The sequence below is a fragment of the Myodes glareolus genome, chromosome 7, assembly GCF_982192425.1.
Source record: "Myodes glareolus chromosome 7, mMyoGla1.1, whole genome shotgun sequence".
Taxonomy (NCBI): Eukaryota; Metazoa; Chordata; class Mammalia; order Rodentia; family Cricetidae; genus Myodes; species Myodes glareolus.
In genome coordinates, this window is record NC_142032.1 from 3,791,463 (window position 1) to 3,805,086 (window position 13,624).

The 13,624-nt window shown below is 40.7% G+C and overlaps 1 protein-coding gene across 1 annotated transcript in view; it reads right to left on the reverse strand.

Moving 5' to 3' along the window:
- Atrnl1 (attractin like 1) overlaps nucleotides 1-13,624 on the reverse strand; it is a 542,404-nt gene that overhangs the window by 290,138 nt on the left and 238,642 nt on the right. The window lies entirely within an intron of this gene.

Here is a 13,624-nt window from a genome sequence, read left to right on the forward strand (position 1 = left end):
TATGGAAACATCAAGCTGAGTTTGAGCTGGAAGTTTCGCCCTGAAGAACTAGTTTCCAGTGTATTGGAAGAGGCTATGCCAGCTGCCAGAAAAGAAAGGTCAAAAGTCACCAATTATGGCACCTTGCTATGAACCCTATGATCTATAATACTGACATTCCAGGTGAGATGTGCGCACTAGGGCCATCATCGTGTGCATAGTAGCATGGCTGTTCTGGAGGTAATTAACTGCTTTCTGCTTAGATTTGTGCCTTGGCTAGCTGTGGCAGTGCTGACCCAAACGGCTACCTCAATGGTTCGTTAGTTCACAGCCTTGTTGATCTTGGTCCAGTTCCAGTGCTGTGCACATCTAGTGGACAAAACAGCGTATTAACTGGTTACTACTGGCACGGCCATCAGAACGGAACAGACGCTCACAGCTCCTGACTATAAACCAGTGCATGCTGATCAAATTATCAGGGCATGCTCTGGTTCCTGAGGATTACAGAAACTGACACTGTCTTAGGTTCCTCTCCAGTTTCAGAGTAAAAACATGCCATCTGTATACTTTGGAGAAACATAGACTTGAATCATCTTCATACTCTGAAATAACAACAAACCAATTTCTGGCCTGAAGCAAATTCAGATGAAAGTAAGATGTAGTATCTAGTGCTAAAATATAAAAGTAATTTAAGGTCCCAATAAATTAGCAGCCCTGGTATTATTTCCAGCTTACCGACTAGAATAAAAGCTAAACTTTATGCACAGACGAAAGCACAGCAACAATGAATGGTTTATAAAGCATAAAGAAAAGCTAGACAGAAATCAATGTGGTGTTGGAACTAGGAACTAGGGGAAGTCAAAGGAATGACTTGGGGTGAACAGTGCCTTGGGACCTGTGAGGGAAGCTCCAGGAGGCCCTTGCCTTGAGAGCACTGTGTTCCCCGGATTGTTCTTGGACATGAGATTCCATGTCTCCTGTGTTAAACATTTACATTCAATTTATAAGACATGTTTATTCTTGTTGGACGTCAGATGGCAGCTGTAGACCCCAACCTGGTGCAAGGACAAGTGGAGTGCTGTCCCCATATGCCCTCTGGATATGGCCTCTGCCTTGCTTTTGTGTTCACACACATAATCTACGGTACGTGCTAGGCAACTGTCTTTAAATTGGTCCATCCTGAGAAACTTCTGGGAAAGGGTTGTTCTGTCAATATTTAGTATATGTCTACTGATGTTTATTTACATGTTTTCCTGAATTCAGCATTCCTCGGGTCATTGCTCTGTTCCACTCATGTATACAAGCACAATAAAACAGAAGTGAGGTTCTCTACAGCTCTAGACTGTAGTCCATCCCATTCTCTAAGGTCCTCAAATCCTAGCTCTCACAGACAGATCTGCACAGGTCGGCGAAAGTCGACAGTATGGGTAAAATTGCAAGCAGAATTCAAACAGCTGTTTTCAGGAAACTTGGGGAACATACTAAAAATAGACTGAATTTAGGGCTTATCTTCTATCGACCTTGTTTCCGTGAAGTGTTTTCTGCTTTTTCAAAAAAAGATAATTCATCAATGATAAAACGAATCACTCCAGAGAAGAAATGATAGTTTAGCACAAACAGGTCAATGAAGGTCACACTACACAGCACAGGGAACTTTGAAAGACAATCATAACAATGACACAGAATGGGCATTTGATAGCAAGTCAACAAAAACAAAAACATGTCTTCATGAAACTAATCATGAAGAGATGCATACATTACCATAATAGAGGCTATTTATGAAGCCGCTGAAAGATAAAAATATAACTAACCACCTGATCATCACAGAAACCCACATCTGCTGGTAGAACCCACATGTGAGAGTTATCTGTGTCATGTGGTCTTGTGGGCCAATCAGATTCCATTTAAACTTCATCTCTCCCTTCCAGAATCCCTAATGGTGGCTCCTGGCGTATCTGTACACTTATAACCCGAGTGATCCTCATCGTCACAGACCTGAACAGTTCTCTTGCAGATGGATCGGCTTTGGTAATGCACTTCTGACCCAAGTGTCCACTGGCAAGCCGTGGTCAGCAATGCCCAGTTATTGAAACACTAGAGAAAAGACTGGGGGACATGCCATCAAAAGAACACTGACCAAGTCCGCTCCAGGACCACTGCTTTGCCAAAGGGTCTTCCTTCCTCACCTGCGTTTAATAAGCAAGGACTCAAGTTACAGAATAAAGACCCAGACATCTTCAGGCAAGGGCTGTGAAGGCTGGGGTGTCTTCTGGCTCGCTGGCAAACACGCGAAGGCCGTGACCCCATGTTTTTATTCGTTATCATGTACAGGAGTCGACAGAAAGCCCTGCAAAGTACTTAGTGTCAGGGTTAGCACAGGGTGTGTGTCTTTAGAAGATGACTTTAAGGATGTGGGCTCGTTCATACCCTTTTAATTGTGCTATTAAGGTAGCCGACCTGCTCTTCAAAATCTGCTCTGCAGTCAAGTCGAAGCTTATGCAGTGCTTGAGGTGAACAAATTTGGCTTCTGAAACCAAAACGAGAACATTAAGCAAACATCATAACCCTTACTAATCCCAGTCTAGCTTTACTGTCAAATGCAGAAGCCTGTTTTAGAAAGACTTATGCTCAGTTCTCTGGTAAGGATGTGAAGGACATATGTCTGTCTGCCTCTCTCGAGCCACTCACTGCCCTGGACTACGTCAGCCAGAGGCTCGCTCTCCTGTGGTCCCAGACAGTACTCCAAATAATACAGACAGCATGTGTATAGAATAGTAAATAACGTAGACAACAAGCAGGCTACCTGCATATCACATGACACATGACGCTTAGATTAGTGGGAGAGAATCAGTAATTCCTCTTGGGAAAGCAGAAGTTTGAGGAATAGAAATGAACCACCACCTAGTCACTGTGTTTTCAAGGGTGTTTCTGTGCCATCTTCAAGGAGGACTTCCTTGGAATGAGAAACATCTACAACACTATACGATTTTGTAGAAAACCCAAAGCTTCCTTTGAACCCATAAAGTCTCTTGGGGAACGGAAAACTTTGTTCACCTAAATAAATCCTACTTATCTGACTATAAGTAGATTGGAGATGCAAAACCATGTTCTCTAGTATAATAATAACACCAAGATCTTGAATCAGCTCCAAGCCCAGCCATTATTCCTTCTGTGACATTAGGAAAATCACTATCAATTGTGAGTCCATTTGATCTTCCAGATGTGTGGATCAGTGGGTACACAGTAGTCCCTGTATGGTCTCCTTACACCAAGGGCACGGCTTGCTTGCTAAAGCAAATCTTCTGTTAAGTTAATCTCAGCTGGTCCAAAGCAGCATGACATCTGGCTTATCAGGTCAGCAGTCTGCACCATCATTTTTCAAAAAATAAATGTTTCTGAAGGGTATAGAGTTACTGACCACTAATAGAATAATGACAGAGGAGAGTCTTTGACTATTAACTTCCTGCCGACTGCATCGATTTCCATCACGAAAGGTTCTGCGGAGCTCCTGTATTCCAGCTCGAACTTATGTAATCCTACACCTAACTACAGTGGTGCAAATAAAATAAAAATGTGCATTAAAACATGCTCCAGAGAGTGGACATATTCCTAGAGAAGAAAAGAAAATATTTATAAAACACATACTTGATAAACTAGTATCAGAACAGATCTTTTAAAGCTCGATACAGTAACTAAAAACCAAACAGCACAACTAAGAAATAGGCAAAGCATATGAGCAGAAGTTTCTCCAGGAGAGAAAAGCACCTGGCAACGGGAGCACAGGCAGATGCCCTCTGCGGTCTGCTGAGGATGCTCACAAAGACGTCCTGAACAACCACGTCTCACACTGCAGGGCTCTAAATGGTAAATGGAAAGTGAGTTTTAGCAAAGCTGGGGAGAAATTATAATGTTGATACCTTGCTGGCAAAATGTATATTTTAAACTGTGAAAAACATTTTGAAGCTCTCCAAAATACTTAAACATAGAGTAATCATATAACCGGGAGCTTCCCCTCCTCTTAGGAATATTTCCAAAAAAATGGTAGGTGGAAAGCTACAATCAAATGAATATATCATATTTACTACAGTAGTAGATAGACAAATATAGAAACAGCCTACATATTAATTAGTACGTGAATTGCTAGAGTGCAGTGTGTGTGTGTGTGTGTGTGTGTGTGTGTGTGACCTGTACTATAAATGGATGAGCCTGAAAACAAGACACTGTATGAACTCATTCAAACCTAGAAAGCCACATGTTAGCTATTCATAAATAAGGCCAATGGGAATGAAGAAGACAATCCAGGAATTGAGAATGGAATTCGGTAAGTAGACAGAAACATTGAAGAGGACTCAAACTGAAATGAAAAAGAAATTAAAAAGCCAATGGCTCAACCAAAAAACTCAAGGGAAATCCTTACAAGCAGATGAATCAAGCAGAAGACAGAATATCAGGACATGAAAATAAAGAATCTAGACCAAATAAGCAAGGAATATGAAAATTAAACACAACAACACAGGGAAGGAATATACAGAGGATGTTGACTCCGTGAAAAAAAATAAACAAACCTTCAAAGTGAAGGCAGAAGAGAGAGAAGTATCCCAAGTCAATGGCATAGACCAGACCTTCAGCAAGATCACAGAAGAAAATTTCCCCCCAAAAGACACACCTAAAGTTGGAGAAAGCAACACAAAATAGACAAGACCAGAAAAGAAAATCCCTGTTGCATATTACACTTAAAACCCTCAGTATATAGAACACAGAAAGGGTATTGAAAGCCCCAAGAGAAACAATGCAAGGAAAATGAAGAAAAAGCCATCAGAGCAACAGCAGGCTTCTCACCAAAAAAACTGAACTCAGAAAGAAACTCACTAAAGAAATGTAAGGTTGGGAGACATCAAAAGATAGTTTTGAATGGTAATGCAAGTTAGGATAGAAAATGAATTAGGCACAAGACTTTGGACTCACCAAGACAGGAGAGATAATGAAGTAATCTATGTCAAATGAAGTAATTTATGTCAAATGCAATTGGACTAGACATTGTTGATGTATTTACTGCCTGTCTATATTGTATATAATTATTGTACTTATTGTATATAGATTTCTTATATAAGTCATAACTTTTTTGTATTTTAGACAAAATGGGGAAATGTGGTGATATTTTGTCCATTATCTAACAAATAAAGCTTGCCTGAAGATCAGAGTGTGGAGCTAAGCCACTGGTTAGCCACAGAGGCCAGGCAGTGGTGACACACACTTTTGATACCAGCCCTTGGGAGGAAGAGGCGGACAGATCTCTGTGAGTTCAAGGCCAGCCTGGGATACATGAGATTGATCCAGTCTAAAAGAGAAACAGCCAGGCAGTGGTGAATCATACCTTTAATCCCAGCACTAGGAAGGTGGAGACAGGAAGGGATATGGCTGGACAGAGAGAGGCATATAAGGAGGGAGGAGACAGGAGCTCAAGGCATTGGTCTGAGGACTTGTGGAGACAGGATCCTGCCCCTTTTAGGCTGAGGTAGAGGTAAGAGGTCTCTCTAGTAGCTGGCTCCTTTACTTCTCTGACCTTTCAGTTTTCATTACCCCCATATCTGACTCCAAGTTTTTATTGTTAAGACCAATTAGAATCAATACTACAGTTGACAGCAAACAAATCTGTCTAATGAAAGGAAAGAGAGAGGTGTAAAACACCCGTGAAAAGACGAGTCCGTCTTCTGAGATACACAAATACAAACACAAGTGTGTACAGGCAAACACACCTGAACACATGTACAAATATTTGTCAAAATCATGTCATGTAGCATCTCCATTATCAAAGCATGCTCTATGGAGTTTGTATGGAGGAAAGACTTGAGACATAGAAAGACATGGGAAGATCCACGTGCTGATGAAGGGGGCCAGGTTTACCGAGTGATTTCTGTGTTTATAAAGAGTGACTCTTTCACAGGCGAAGGATGACAGATGCCAATAAATTCATATCTAAGCCCAAATCACTTTATGAACTCAGTTAGAGAAAAGTACATTTTTGTACAATATTCATCTACATAAATAAGTAATAAAATATTTTCTTTTCCTTTAACAACTCACTTATTCTTGTCTCAAGTTGGATTTAATTTGGTTTGCATACGCTGAGAAAATGTTTGCGTACTCAAAAAAGTGAAGGAAGTTTACTGACAGTATCAAATCTGAATAAGATGAAAAGCCAATTTGTTATGAAAATCTTAAAATAATTTAATCTTCTGCCTGTTCTGGAGAAACAGTCAACATCAAAGGACAACTCAGAGAAACCTTTGGCTCTCTCCTCATTATTCTAACGGAACCAAATATGCTGAACACGAACAAGAACATATTGAAACATTATAAAAACTAATTCAGACAGATGCTTATGCAACACAGAGGCCCAAAAATAAATTATTTGAGCCAAATTCCTGTTAATTCTAAGTATAATAATTACCAGAACAGCTGATGTTTCAAGTGGACCTTTGCTGCTTTGTCTGTTGAGCAATTTATAAACCTGATTATATGTCATCCCCCACCCCCCACAAAACAGTAGAAACAGGGACAGAAAACAATCCATCTCAGCCTTTACAGACCACACATACCATCACTGTAAGTTATCTTTAGTCACACTCAGCATACACTTACGAGGTCTGACCGTGTGTGAGCAGGTGTGCACATTGACACTCAACATACACTTACGAGGTCTGACTGTATGAGCAGGTGTGCATGTTACACTCAACATACACTTACGAGGCCTGACTTGTGTGACTTGTGTGACATGATTTAATTAGTCGCAGAATTAACAACAACAACAACAATAATAATAATAAATAGCTGCTGTTGCTATTTGAAACAAGGTCTCGTGTTGTCTAGGCTGGCCTCAGACTCACAAAGATGAAGCTGGATTCCTGATGCTCTTGCATTTGCTCATGGAGCATTGCACCCACGTTAGAAGGTGTCAGAGTCAGCCCAGGGTTTCAGGCATGTACGCACTCTCCCAACGGAATCACATCTCCGGAAAGGCAGTATTATTAAGAATCTGTGTAGTTGAGGTCGACAAAAACAGACCCAGGAGAGAAGAGAGAGAGTCAGCAGTGAAGCTGAGTAATAACAGATACTGGTTCCTACAGGCTTTAAAACTTCCTCTTGAGGGAAAGCAGGTTGCTCACTGAGGTAAAAAAGGGCCTAAGCCTACAGGGTCAGTCCTATCGCACACAGCGTTTGGATTCTAAATAATCCTTGATTAAGTTGAGACAAGAGCAGGGTTTTCAAGGACATTGTGATTATTCCCCCAGTCCTTAGTTAATCAATCACATACAGAGTAAAGAATGAATGATGATGGAACACCTACACAGCAGGCAACACCTTCCCAGAAAATGAGGTGACATGGAGTGACATCTGCTTGGGAAAATCCCATCTCTCACAGAACTGCTTGAATTTGATTCCAGTTTATATATTAAATCATGTGACATTCTTATCAATGGTGTCGCATGGGGTTATAGAAGAAAACCAAATGTATCCACAAAAAATTGTTAAATACCAATTAGACAAAGTTAGAATCTCATGAGTTTATGGCTGGCCGGCCTGCACAGATTGTGACAACTTCGTTCTCCAAGGATCACTCTGAATTTCCAAGGGCACGGTCATGTTCATTTTCATTTAGCCTTAGAACAGGAAAACTGTACCAGCCAAAAACATTCCAGTCATCTGAACCAACTGAGAAACTCTTACAATTATGTAACAATGGGGTGGACGCAATTTAGAAACAGTGAGCAATAATGACAAACAAAGATACTCTATAAAACCAACAAACAAGAGTAGAAACAATGAAAAGAAAGATCAACTCCTTCCTGAGCCCTGATCACTTTACGGAGCAGAAGCACATGAAATGCTACTGTGTAGCATGCAGCCCAGGGAGTCGTGGGCTCAGGGAGAGCTGTGATTGGCAGCTGGAGATGCACTGAGCCACTCTGCTGAGATAAATCTGTGCCAGTCAATCCCCGCTCACTAAAGCATCTGCTTCACATCACATGTTAGAAATATATTAGAATATGATGTCACGAGCAACACTTCTAAAAATGATGTCATTCAAGCAATGTTAACAGTCAAGTGGTTTATTTTACAACTACAAGTCATAATGCCTATTGGCAGTCATTTAAATTATAATAGCATTTAAAAACTCACTGGGGCTGGCAAGATGTCTCCGTGGATAATGACACTTGCCACGAAGCTCGGAAACCTGAGCTCATCACCAGGAGAACCTATGTAGTAGAAGAACCAACTCCTCACAGCTGAACTATGACCTCTGAATGCACCATTTGGCATGCACAAAGCATACAAGCATACATGCATGCACGCATGCACACACAGGTGCACATTTTAAAATATTTTTAGATGTGACTATAAAGCATACTAGACATGCTCATATTCTTGTAAAACCACGTAGTAATCTCCTCTATACTCTGGCCTGAGGCATTTATATTTTTATACTCTACCATGAAACATACACGGCGGCACTTTAATGAACCTTTTGCCTTTTTTGAAAACTTTATCCCTAAAAAACCTTTTCACTGTCTCTCTCCCTCCCTGCTCCCCACTCTCATCTCCATCCCCCTCTGTCTGTCTTTGTGTGTGTGAGAAAAAGTTTCAGGGTTCATTATTATGTGTTTATCATGACTATTCTATTCAGATTTTAAAACCCAACGTTTAAATATTTTTATGAACTCCTAAAACTATTGAGAGCCCTGAGCTGGACAGCATAGCAGCTACCAAGTGGGCCTAACATGCAGGCTAGCCCTGCTCAGATACACCAATAGGGCCTAATGTGCAGGCTAGACCTCCTGAGAGATATACAATCCATAGGGCCTAATGTGCAGGCTAGACCTCCTGAGATATATACAATCCATAGGGCCTAACGTGCAGACTAGACCTCCTGAGATATATACAATCCGCAGGGCCTAATGTGCAGGCTAGACCTCCTGAGATATATACAATCCGCAGGGCCTAATGTGCAGGCTAGCCCTCCTGAGATATATACAATCCGCAGGGCCTAATGTGCAGGCTAGCCCTCCTGAGATACATCCAATCCGCAGGGCCTAACGTGCAGGCTAGCCCTCCTGAGATATATACAATCTGCAGGGCCTAATGTGCAGGCTAGCCCTCCTGAGATATATACAATCTGCAGGGCCTAACGTGCAGGCTAGCCCTCCTGAGATATACACAATCCATAGGGCCTAATGTGCAGGCTAGCCCTCCTGAGATATATACAATCCACAGGGCCTAATGTGCAGGCTAGCCCTCCTGAGATACATCCAATCTGCGAACAGTATCACATAAGGACAGATTTCTGTATGCTTTGTCCTTTGGAGACAGTGTCCCCCTATGTCTCCAAGGCTAGCCCAGAACACAAGATCTTCCCCCCACAGCCTCTGGAGTATTGGCACATAACCCTAATTGCTTCTTTATTGGAGAATTAAGATAATACATAATATTGTCACCTTTGTGTCTTCTCCCTTTTACCTTTTAATAACATAGCTTCTTGTGCTGACCTATGGCCCCTTCAGGACCCTGACTGTAGGACCTGTTTACCTGGTCCATTGAGTGGTTTCTGTTACCTTGTGCTAAAGGCTTCATTCTCATCTCTACTTTACTTGGGCTCATTTTGCTTCCCTTCCCAAGTTTCTTGTGGTCGCTACACAGCTCATTAATCCATAGTTTGTGACAGACAATGTTAACTCTACAGACTTTTTGTATGAGGTATTTTTGCAACATCTCTGCAGCTTTGATGAGCCACACTCCAGTATCCAACCCCCAAGCGTTTTAAAATTCCTAGCTTGACTTCCTTTCTGCTATATTAGGTTGTGCTTGCTTTTAAGCTTTCATCCCCTAATTCCTGGCATTTTCAAATTAGATTTCTGATTTTCATTTGAGAAACAGAGTAGTCTGTGTGAAACTGACTCCTAAAAGCATTCTGAGCTGCATTTCCTTGCATTTACTAAAATTCTTCTAAACACTGCCTCGTGCCTAAACTCTATAGTTGCAAGAGATGTTGGTCCCACCACCAATTGAGGCTCTGGAGAGCAGGTGGCTTCTGGGAGAGGGAGGGCGTGGGTCCCGGAAAGTCAACTGCACTCAGTACACGGCCCCTCACCCAGGAGTAGAAACAGAACAGACTGTAACCTGCGGGTTATTATAAGACAAAAATGGACACAATTTTAGTGATATGGGAGCAGGGGTGACAGATCTGGAGGACTTATGGGGAGGAATGGGGGCATATTATTTGAAATTCTCAAAGAACAAAAATACTTTTTAAAAAAGTATAATCCTCTTTTGTGATCATGGTTTTGTGTATCTCATAAATCACTGTGATTTGTTGTATTTAAAGTCATCTTTCTTTAAAAATTCTTTACATCCCCGACCTATCACACACTGGGAGAGATATGTTTAAACTTTTCTCTAATAGAACTTCTAATTTTTGGCATCTTATAGTGATGAAGCCATGCTACCAGGGGATGAAAATTCAGAATTATTATATTCTTCTAATAAAAATAACTCATCACAAGTGAAGGTTTTCTGTCTTTATCAATTAATACAACTTCTGTTGTAGATTCTATTTTATATGATATTAATGCAACTATAATCCAGCTTTCCTTGGCTGAGAATTTGCGTGAAAAGCTAGCAAACACTGCTGCCAGCAGCAGAGCTCCGCAGTCCTGCACGGCTGGGTGAAGTCTACTGAAATGAGCGCTTAAGAAAGGACAGCGAAGACAAAGGGAGCCTTTGCCCTGGGAAAGGAGTCTCAGGGCTAGCAACTAAGACCCAGAGAGGGCAGAGTTCCAGCATCACAGACCCAAAACGTCCTCCTAGAAGAGATGCTTCCTACAGCAGAAAAGCTTCTACTGAAGTCGTCTGTCCTCTCCCTTCCACTGCTCTGACAGCCGGAGGACGCGCTCCATAGCCGGCCCATTAGAGGGTCAGGTTTCCACAGGCTGGGAAGAGCCAGCCTGGTGCTTCATACGGGATGCACCCTTCTCTACCTGTTATGTTCACCATATTGACGATTCTAAGAGGATTTCCCTGAAAGGAGTCAAATTTCCTTTTTTTCTTTTATTATTATTATTATTATTATTATTAAAAATTTTCACCTCCTCCCCTCCTTCTATTTTCCTCTCCCTCCCCTTATTCCCCCCTCCCCCTCCCTCTCCAGTCCAAAGTTAGAACACACTATTGCTATGCAGTGAATCTCATGGTTCATGTATGCCTTTAACTATGACATCAGGATTCCTACCACCCTAGGCTGTGTGGTGAATCTCATGGATCATGTATGCCTTTAGCGATGACATCAGGACTCCTATCCCCCAGGGCTGTGCAGAGAATCTGGCCCATTCCTGTGCCAGCCTTGAACTGTGACATCTGGATTTATATTACATCACTGCTCTACAGCGAATCTGCACTGATCCTGTGCATGCTATAACTATGACATCTGAGTTTCGATTTTTTTATCCATTTTTCATTTGAATTTATACCTTATTTTCTCCTTACCTTTTTGTTTATTTCTATTATCATAGAAGTAGCTTGAAATGATAAATTTTATTCAGTTAAGTAGTTAGTCTATTTTTATGTATACTCAAATACTATGGTAAATGGATTTCTGTATCTATCATTTAAAGTTTTCTTTTAGATCAATTCATCATACAAATTATTGTAGATTCATCTCTCTACTAATCTGTATATAAAATTAATGTCTAACACTTTAGCCTTAACATTTAAAATGTTCTGAAATTAGACACTTAAAATAATTTTAATGTACATATATACTGAAAGACACTTTTGCTTCTTTTGCATTTCTGAATTTTAACACATATACAATTTATTAATTTAAGTTCACAAATATATATTTAGTTTTTACAATATCAAAAGATGGAACAGACTTATCATCTCAAATTCCTTTCCTGCACAAATCTTTTGTAGTCACAATCTCCCCTGATTCTGCCAGAAAGTACTAATCTTTTCCATCCATGTAATTGTTACTTTACTGAATGTTATATAAATAAATTATGAGCTATTCTGAGGTGAGCGTTAGTTTATTTAACTGTCTTGTATCCAAAAGTCCTTACCCAACCCAGCTGTGTTTCATCTTTACTGTGTTCTAGGGTGTAACCACCCCTTTTTCTTCCTTTGTGGCATTTTTAGTGAGTTCAGAAAAATGACAGGCATGACGTCATTGCTACAAACGCTAAGCGCGGCAGCAGTGACTGGAAGCCAGGGGAAGTGACTTCTGAGTTCTCTCTAAGCCCACGTTGTCACCAAACTGCTCAGCATAGATATCAAAAACATTAAAATTTACTTGATTCCACTCATTTATGCAAAAAAAAGCTTCCTGGAATTTTGCTATTTTATGTCTCTCTCATTTCTGTATAAATGTTTCCAGTACTTGTGTTTCTTTTCAGTTCTACTGGTTCTATCCAGTCAGATATCAAGACTTCTGAGCTACTTTTCCTTTTTTAATTTGCAGGAACATTCTTTAGATCTGTCAGTAAGGTAGGCATGGTAGTTTTATAGCATCTAGCCTACCATGCCAACATTTTTAAGGTTTGAATGAACACCCCCAGATGCCAATGTTTTGTTTGTTTGTTTGATTAATTGATTGATTTTTTTTGAGACAGGATTTTATCTGTAGCTTGGGAGCCTATCCTGGAACTAGCTCTTGTAGACCAGGCTGCCCTCAAACTCACAGAGATCCACCTGCCTCTGCCTCCCAAGTGCTGGGATTAAAGGGCTGGAGAGATGGCTCAGTTGTTAAAGGCCAAGGCTCACAACCAAAAATATAAGAGGCCAATGTTTTAAAAGTTTGGCTCTTGTGTAGAAGCAGGGAACTAGAAAGGTGTTTGGGAGATGGGGCCTCCCCAGGAGCCCTTCAGGGAATAACCTTACACTCCACAAGGTCACCCCAGGGCTCTCTCTCTCTCTCTCTCTCTCTCTCTCTCATCCTCAGATGAGAAGTCTCAATCATGCACTCCCACTACGATGTTTCGTGCTCACCAATGGCCGAAAGTCTATGGAGCCACTTGGTCTTAGACCAAAGCTGACACAGTCAGGAACCAAAGTGAAACCACCCTCTTCTCACAGAAATGAACACCCTGGGCTTTCACCACCTGCACAAAGGATGATTTTAATACAGAGGATGTTCTGCTTCTTATTCTCCTGTGAAATTATTATGCACTCTTTAAATTTAGCTCTTCAGTATTGAAAAGTATACAATATTTTAACACACAGTAGCAAGGCTGCACTAAGTAACACACACTACTAAGAAATTCTCTCTATTGTTGACAATGGTTTAAAGATTATGTTAACTTAAGGACAATACCTAAAAGACACTCAAAGTTTAACATCACAACCTTTTACACTTAGACATTAGACAACAACAAACAGTATTTAGTGTAATGGACCAAGAAACTTTGTTATTAAAATTGGCTTTTCAAAATCAATTAAAATGGATGTTTTAAATATAATACCTCTTCTATCAGTGTACTAATCTTTTTAATGGAATATAAACTTCTCAAAGACAAGGACTCCTTCATGAGTGTGCTTTAACATGATCAAGGTATAGGCTAAAGCAGTAAGAATTAGATACTCCTAAAAGGATATA